At 40.8% G+C, this 8724-nt stretch overlaps 1 non-coding gene across 1 annotated transcript; it reads right to left on the bottom strand.

Moving 5' to 3' along the window:
- Nucleotides 1-2210: 2210 nt before the first annotated feature.
- LOC130971486 (small nucleolar RNA R71) lies at nt 2211-2318 on the bottom strand. Its single transcript, XR_009082703.1, has one exon. It is a non-coding gene; the product is annotated as a small nucleolar RNA R71 (small nucleolar RNA).
- Between the last annotated feature and the right edge of the window lie 6406 nt (nt 2319-8724).

Below are 8724 nucleotides of genomic sequence, written 5' to 3'. Positions count from 1 at the left end.
TGCCTGACTAAGATTTACAAGGTGACCATAGCTTGCTTCATACCAACAATCTCCGTGGGATCGATCCTTACTCGCGTAAGGTTTATTACTTGGACGACCCAGTGCACTTGCTGGTTAGTTGTGCAAAGTTGTGTTTATGCCATGGTATTGAGCACCAAGTTTTTGGAGCCATTACTAGGGATTATTTGAGTTGTGAAAAGTAGTGATCACAATTTCGCACACCAAGTTTTTGGCGCCGTTGCCGGGGATTGTTTCGTGTATGGACAACTGACGGTTCATCTTGTTGCTTAGATTAGGTAATTTTTTTTCAGAATTTCTTTAAGAATGAATTCTAGAGTTTCATGATGATCTGTTGAAATCTGGCTGGCTGAGAAGCCATGTCTAATCTTATTGGACCGAGATTTCAACTTATCATCACAAGAGCTTGTTGATTTTTATCAACCTTGCTGTTGAAGCAATGATCTGCTAAGGCTTGGCTGGCCATTGGCCATGTCTAGTGTTTTGGACTGAAGCTTTCTTTGAAAGCTTGGCTGGCTGTGAAGCCATGTCTAATTCCTGGACCGGAGTCTTAGACTAGCATTGCAATGATTCCTGGAATTCTAATTAAGAATTCTGAAACCTTTATTTTCTATTTTCATATAATTTTCGAAAAAGCACAAAAAATTACAAAATCATAAAAACCAAAAATATTTTATGTTTCTTGTTTGAGTCTAGTGTCTAATTTTAAGTTTGGTGTCTTGCATGCATGGTTTATTTGATCTTGGTTCTATTTTCAAGTCAATAGTACAGGGAACTGAAGATTCAGAACATGCAGCAGAGGAATTACACAGAAAAAGCTGGGCGCTCAAAACGCCCAGTGAAGAAGGACAGACTGGCGTTTAAACGCCAGCCAGGGTGCCTGGTTGGGCGTTTAACGCCCAAAAAGGTAGTGCATTGGGCGTTAAACGCCAGAATGTGCACCATTCTGGGCGTTTAACGCCAGGTTGGCACAAGAGGGAGGATTTTGTTTTCAAATCAATTTTTTTTCAAGTTTTCAAAGTTTTTCAAAATCAAATCTTTTTCAAATCATATCTTTTCAATCAAATGTTTTCAAAATCAATTTCTTTCCTTTTTCAAAGATACTTGCTATCAATTAATGATTTGATTCAACATTTCAACTATGTTGCCTTTTCTGTTGAGAAAGGTTTAATGTTTGAATCATATCTTTTCTTGTTAGGCAAGTCATTAATTTTCAAATCTTTTTAAATTGTTTTCAAAATCATATCTTTTCAATCATATCTTTTTAAAACCATAACTTTTCAATCAAATCTTTTTAATCACATCTTTTTCAAAACAGTTTTCAATCATATCTTTTTGATTTCTAATTTCAAAATCTTTTTCAAAAAATTACTTGATTTCTTTCCCACTCTTGGTTTTCGAAAATCAATTAAAGTTTTTCAAAAATGTTTTCAAAATATTTCACTTAATTTTCGAAAATTTCTTCCTCTCTTCCCACATCCTTCTATTTATGGAGTACCACTCCTTCTCAATGCACAATTCGAACTCTATCTAATTAAGTTCGAATTCTTCTACCTCTTCTTTCTATTTTTCTTTTCCTCTGACACCTCAAGGAATCTCTATACTGTGACATAGAGGATTCCATATTTTCTTGTTCTCTTCTCTTTCATATGAGCAGGAACAAAGACAAAGACATTCTTGTTGAAGCTGACCCTGAACCTGAAAGGACCTTGAAGCGAAAGCTAAGAGAAGCTAAGGCACAACTCTCTGTAGAGGACCTAACAGAAATCTTCAAAGAAGAAGAAGACATGGCAGCCGAAAATAACAACAATGCAAACAATGCAAGGAAGGTGCTGGGTGACTTTACTGCACCTACTCCCAACTTCTATGGGAGAAGCATCTCTATCCCTGCCATTGGAGCAAACAACTTTGAGCTTAAGCCTCAATTAGTTTCTCTAATGCAACAGAATTGCAAGTTCCATGGACTTCCATTGGAAGATCCTCATCAGTTCTTAGCTGAATTCTTGCAAATCTGTGACACTGTCAAGACTAATGGGGTTGACCCTGAGGTCTACAGACTTATGCTATTCCCTTTTGCTGTAAGAGACAGAGCTAGGACATGGTTGGACTCACAACCTAAAGAAAGCCTGGACTCATGGGAAAAGCTAGTCAATGCCTTTTTGGCAAAGTTCTTTCCACCTCAAAAATTGAGTAAGCTTAGAGTGGAAGTCCAAACCTTCAGACAGAAGGAAGGAGAATCCCTCTATGAAGCTTGGGAAAGATACAAACAATTGATCAGAAAATGTCCTTCTGACATGCTTTCTGAATGGAGCATCATAGGTATTTTCTATGATGGTCTCTCTGAACTATCCAAGATGTCTTTGGATAGCTCTGCTGGAGGATCTCTTCATCTGAAGAAGACGCCTACAGAAGCTCAAGAGCTAATTGAAATGGTTGCAAATAACCAATTCATATACACTTCTGAAGGAATCCTGTGAACAATGGGACAAATCAGAAGAAAGGAGTTCTTGAGATTGATACTCTGAATGCCATTCTGGCTCAGAATACAATATTGACTCAGCAAGTCAATTTGATTTCTCAAAGTCTGTCTGGAATGCAAAATGCACCAAGCAGTACTAAGGATGCTTCATCTGAGGAAGAAGCTTATGATCCTGAGAACCCTTCAATGGAAGAGGTGAATTACCTGGGAGAACCCTATGGAAACACCTATAATTCTTCATGGAGAAATCATCCAAATTTCTCATGGAAGAATCAAGAGAGACCTCAACAAGGTTTCAACAACAATAATGGTGGAAGAAACAGGTTTAGCAATGGCAAGCTTTTTCCATCATCTTCTCAGCAACAGACAGAGAATTCTAAGCAGAACCCATCTGACTTAGCAACCATGGTCTCTGATCTAATCAAAACCCCTCAAAGTTTTATGACTGAAACAAGGTCCTCCATTAGGAATTTGGAGGCACAAGTGGGACAGCTGAGCAAGAAAGTTACTGAACTCCCTCCTAGTACTCTTCCAAGCAATACAGAAGAAAATCCAAAAGGAGAGTGCAAGGCCATCAACATGGCCGAATTTGGAGAGGAGGGAGAGGAAGTGAACGCCACTGAGGGAGACCTCAATGGGCGTGCACTGACCTCCAATGAGTTCCCTAATGAGGAACCATGGGAATCTGAGGCTCAAAATGAGACCATAGAGATTCCATTGGACTTAAGTCTGCCATTCATGAGCTCTGATGAGTATTCCTCCTCTGAAGAGGATGAATATGTCACTGAAGAGCAAGTTGCTAAATACCTTGGAGCAATCATGAAGCTAAATGACAAGTTATTTGGTAATGAGACTTGGGAGAATGAACCTCCTTTGCTCACCAAAGAACTGGATGACTTGTCTAGGCAGAAATTATCTCAAAAGAGACAAGATCCTGGGAAGTTTCCATACCTTGTACCATAGGCACCATGACCTTCAAGAAGGCTCTGTGTGACTTAGGGTCAAGTGTAAACCTCATGCCTCTCTCTGTAATGGAGAAGCTAGGGATCTTTGAGGTACAAGCTGCAAGAATCTCACTAGAGATGGCAGACAACTCAAGAAAACAAGCTTATGGACTTGTAGAGGATGTTCTGGTAAAAGTTGAAGACCATTACATCCCTACTGATTTCATAGTCCTAGAGACTGGGAAATGCATGGATGAATCTATCATCCTTGGCAGACCTTTCCTAGCCACAGCAAAGGCTGTGATTGATGTTGATGGAGGTGAACTGATCATTCAAGTGAATGAAGAATCCTTTGTGTTTAAGGCTCAAGGATACCCCTCTGTCACCATGGAGAGGAAGCATGAAGAGCTTCTCTCAAATCAGAGTCAAACAGAGCCCCCACAGTCAAACTCTAAGTTTGGTGTTGGGAGGCCACAACCAAACTCTAAGTTTGGTGTTGAACCCCCACATTCAAACTCTAAGTTTGGTGTTGGGAGGTTCCAACATTGCTCTGAGCATTTGTGAGGCTCCATGAGAGCCCTCTGTCAAGCTACTGACATTAAAGAAGCGCTTGTTGGGAGGCAACCCAATGTTATATTTTATCTATTTTCTTTTGTTATTTTATTTTTTTTGTAGGTTGATGATCATAAGAAGTCACAAAATTAATTGAAAAAGCAAAAAACAGAATGAAAAACAGGAAGAAAAATAGCACACCCTGGAGGAAGAACCTACTGGCGTTTAAACGCCAGTAAGGCTAGCAGGTGGGCGTTTAACGCCCAGTCTGGCACCATTCTGGGCGTTTAACGCCAGAAAGGGGCACCAGACTGGCGTTAAACGCCAGGAAAATGCAAGAACCTGGCGTTAAACGCCAGAAATGGGCACCAGCCCGGCGTTTAACGCCAGCTTTGGCACAAAACGTGTTTTTCATGCCATTTGGTGCAGGGATGACTTTTCCTTGACACCTCAGGATCTGTGGACCCCACAGGATCCCCACCAATCCCACCACTCTCTCTCTTCTTCACCCATTCACCAATCACCTCAATACCTCTTCCCCAAAAACCCTTCACCTATCAAATCCCATCTTTCTCTTCACCGCTCACATCCATCCTTCATAAAATCCCACCTACCTCACCCTTCAAATTCAAACCACTTTCCCTCCCAAACCCACCCATACATGACCGAACCATGAGCCCCCCTCTCCTATATAAACCCTTCTTCACTCCTTCATTTTCACACAACCTAAACACCACTTCTCCCCTCTTTGGCCGAAAACAAAGCCATTCCCTTCTTCCTTATTTCTTCTTCTTCTACTCTCTTCTTTCTTCTTTTGCTCGAGGACGAGCAAACCTTTTAAGTTTGGTGTGGTAAAAGCATTGCTTTTTGTTTTTCCATAACCATTTATGGCATCCAAGGCCGGAGAAACCTCTAGAAAGAGGAAAGAGAAGGCAAAAGCTTCCACCTCCGAGTCATGGGAGATGGAGAGATTCATCTCAAGGGTGCATCAAGACCACTTCTATGAAGTTGTGGCCTTGAAGAAGGTGATCCCCGAGGTCCCTTTTTCACTCAAAAAGAGTGAATATCCGAAGATCCGACATGAGATTCGAAGAAGAGGTTGGGAAGTTCTCACCAACCCCATTCAACAAGTCGGAATCTTAATGGTTCAAGAGTTCTATGCCAATGCATGGATCAAAGTGTGAACCCGAACCCAAAGAATTGGCTTACTATGGTTCGGGGGAAATACTTAGATTTTAGTTCGGAAAATGTGAGGTTGGCATTCAACTTGCCCATGATGCAAGGAGATGAACATCCTTACACAAGAAGGGTCAACTTTTATCAAAGGTTGGACCAAGTCCTCACTGACATTTGTGAAGAGGGCGCCCAATGAAAGAAAGATTCAAGAGGGAAGCCAATTCAATTGAGAAGGCATGACCTCAAGCCCGTGGCTAGAGGATGGTTGGAGTTTATCCAACGCTCAATCATTCCCACTAGCAACCGGTCCGAAGTTACTCTAGACCGGGCCATCATGATCCATAGCATCATGATTGGAGAAGAAGTGGAAGTTCATGAGGTTATAGCTCAAGAACTCTATAAGGTGGCGGACAAGTCCTCTACCTTAGCAAGGTTAGCCTTTCCTCATCTCATTTGTCACCTCTGTTATTCAGTTGGAGTGGACATAGAAGGAGACATCCTTATTGATGAGGACAAGCCCATCACTAAGAAGAGGATGGAGCAAACAAGAGACCCCTCTCATCATGAGATCCCTGAGATGCCTCAAGGGATGCACTTTCCTCCACAAAACTATTGGGAGCAATTGAACACCTCCCTAGGAGAATTGAGTTCCAACATGGGACAACTAAGGGTGGAGCACCAAGAACATTCCATCCTCCTCCATGAAATTAAAGAAGATCAAAGAATCATGAGAGAGGAGCAACAAAGACAAGGAAGAGATATTGAGGAGCTCAAGCACTCCATAAGACCTTCAAAAGGAAGAACAAGCCGCCATCACTAAGGTGGACCCGTTCTTTAATCTCCTTGTTCTTTATTTTTCTGTTTTTCGAAAATTATGCTCTATGGTTATCTATGTTTGTATCTTATGATCATTAGTGTCTATGCCTTAAAGTTATGAATGTCCTATGAATCCATCACCTTTCTTAAATTAACAATGTTCTTAATTGAAAAGGAGAAGAATTGCATGAATTTTGAATTTTATAACAGTTTAATTATTTTGATGTGGTGGCAACACTTTTGTTTTCTGAATGTATGCTTAAACAGTGCATATGTCTTTTGAATTTGTGGTTCATGAATGTTGGCTCTTGAAAGAATGATGAAAAAGGAGACATGTTACTGAGGATCTGAAAAATCATTAAAATGATTCTTGAAGCAAGAAAAAGCAGTGAATACAAAAAAAAAAGAGAGAGAAAAAGCGAAAAAAAAAGGGGAAGGAGAAAAACGAAAAAAAAGAAAGAAAAATAAAAAAAGAAAAGAATAAAGTTGTGATCCAAGGCAAAAAGAGTGTGCTTAAGAACCCTGGACACCTCTAATTGGGGACTCTAGCAAAGCTGAGTCACAATCTGAAAAGGTTCACCCAATTATGTGTCTGTGGCATGTATGTATCCGGTGGTAATACTGGAAGACAGAGTGCTTTGGGCCACGGCCAAGACTCATAAAGTAGCTGTGTTCAAGAATCATCATACTTAACTAGGAGAATCAATAACACTATCTGGATTCTGAATTCCTAAAGAAGCCAATCATTCTGAATTTCAAAGGATAGAGTGAGATGCCAAAACTATTAAGAGGCAAAAAGCTAAAAGTCCCGCTCATCTAATTGATACTGATCTTCATAGATGTTTTTGGGATTCATTGCATATTCTCTTCTTTTTATCTTATTTGATTTTCAGTTGCTTGAGGACAAGCAACAATTTAAGTTTGGTGTTGTGATGAGCGGATAATTTGTACGCTTTTTGGCATTGTTTTTAGTAGTTTGAGTTGAGTTTTTAGTATATTTTTATTAGTTTTTAGTTAAAATTCACTTTTCTGGACTTTACTATGAGTTTGTGTGTTTTTCTGTGATTTCAGGTATTTTCTGGCTGAAATTGAGGGACCTGAGCAAAAATCTGATTCAGAGACTGAAAAGGACTGCAGATGCTGTTAGATTCTGACCTCCCTGCACTCGAAGTGGATTTTCTGGAGCTACAGAATTCCAATTGGCGCGCTCTTAACGGCGTTGGAAAGTAGACATCCTGGGCTTTCCAGAAATATATGATAGTTCATACTTTGCTCAAGATTTGATGGCCCAAACCGGCGTTCAAAGTCACCTTCAGATTTCCCAGCGTTAAACGCCGGAACTGGCACCAAAATGGGAGTTAAACGCCCAAACTGGCACAAAAGCTGGCGTTTAACTCCAAGAAGAGTCTCTACACGAAAATGATTCATTGCTCAGCCCAAGCACACACCAAGTGGGCCCGAAAGTGGATTTTTATGTCATTTACTCATCTCTGTACACCCTAGGCTACTAGTTTTCTATATATAGGACCTTTTACTATTGTATTTTAATCTTCGGATCTTTGGAATCTTTTGATCTTTAGATCTGTTGATCACTTTGGGAGGCTGGCCTCCCGGCCATGCCTAGACCTTGTTCTTATGTATTTTCAACGGTGGAGTTTCTACACACCATAGATTAAGGTGTGGAGCTCTGCTGTACCTCGAGTATTAATGCAATTACTATTGTTCTTCTATTCAATTCCGCTTGTTCTTATTCTAAGATATTCATTCGCACTCAAGAACTTGATGAATGTGATGATTATGTGACGCTCATCATCATTCTCACTTATGAACAAGGTGACTGACAACCACTTTTGTTCTACAAGCAAACGAGGCTCTAATGTTTATCTCTTGGATTCCTGATACACGATGCATGGTTGATCGCCTGACAACCGAGTGCTCGCCTGACAAACGAGCCAGCCATTCCGTGAGATCAGAGTCTTCGTGGTATAGGCAAGAACTGATGGCAGCATTCAAGAGAATCCGGAAGGTCTAACCTTGTCTGTGGTATTCTGAGTAGGATTCAATGATTGAATGACTGTGACGTGCTTCAAACTCCTGAAGGCGGGGCGTTAGTGACAGACGCAAAAGAATCACTGGATTCTATTCCGGCCTGATTGAGAACCGACAGATGGATAGCCGTGCCGTGACAGGGTGCGTTGAACATTTCCAATGAGAGGATGGGAGGTAGCCACTGACAACGGTGAAACCCTTGCATAAGCTTGCCATGGAAAGGAGTAAGAAGGATTGGATGAAGACAGTAGGAAAGCAGAGAGACGGAAGGGACCAAGCATCTTCATACGCTTATCTGAAGCTCTCACCAATGATATACATAAGTATCTCTATCTTTATCTTTATGCTTTATTCATATATCATCTATACCCATTTGAGTCTGCCTGACTAAGATTTACAAGGTGACCATAGCTTGCTTCATACCAACAATCTCCGTGGGATCGACCCTTACTCGCGTAAGGTTTATTACTTGGACGACCCAGTGCACTTGCTAGTTAGTTGTGCAAAGTTGTGTTTATGCCATGGTATTGAGCACCAAGTTTTTGGGGCCATTACTAGGGATTATTTGAGTTGTGAAAAGTAGTGATCACAATTTCGCACACCAAAGTGTGACATGGGGAAGAGTAATCACAAAAATAGGATTAGGAGGTAAGGTGGGAATATAGTAGGTGGGGATCCTGTGGGGTCCAC

The sequence above is a fragment of the Arachis stenosperma genome, chromosome 3 (assembly GCF_014773155.1).
Source record: "Arachis stenosperma cultivar V10309 chromosome 3, arast.V10309.gnm1.PFL2, whole genome shotgun sequence".
NCBI classification, from domain to species: Eukaryota; Viridiplantae; Streptophyta; class Magnoliopsida; order Fabales; family Fabaceae; genus Arachis; species Arachis stenosperma.
This window is presented reverse-complemented; position numbering and strand designations above follow the sequence as displayed.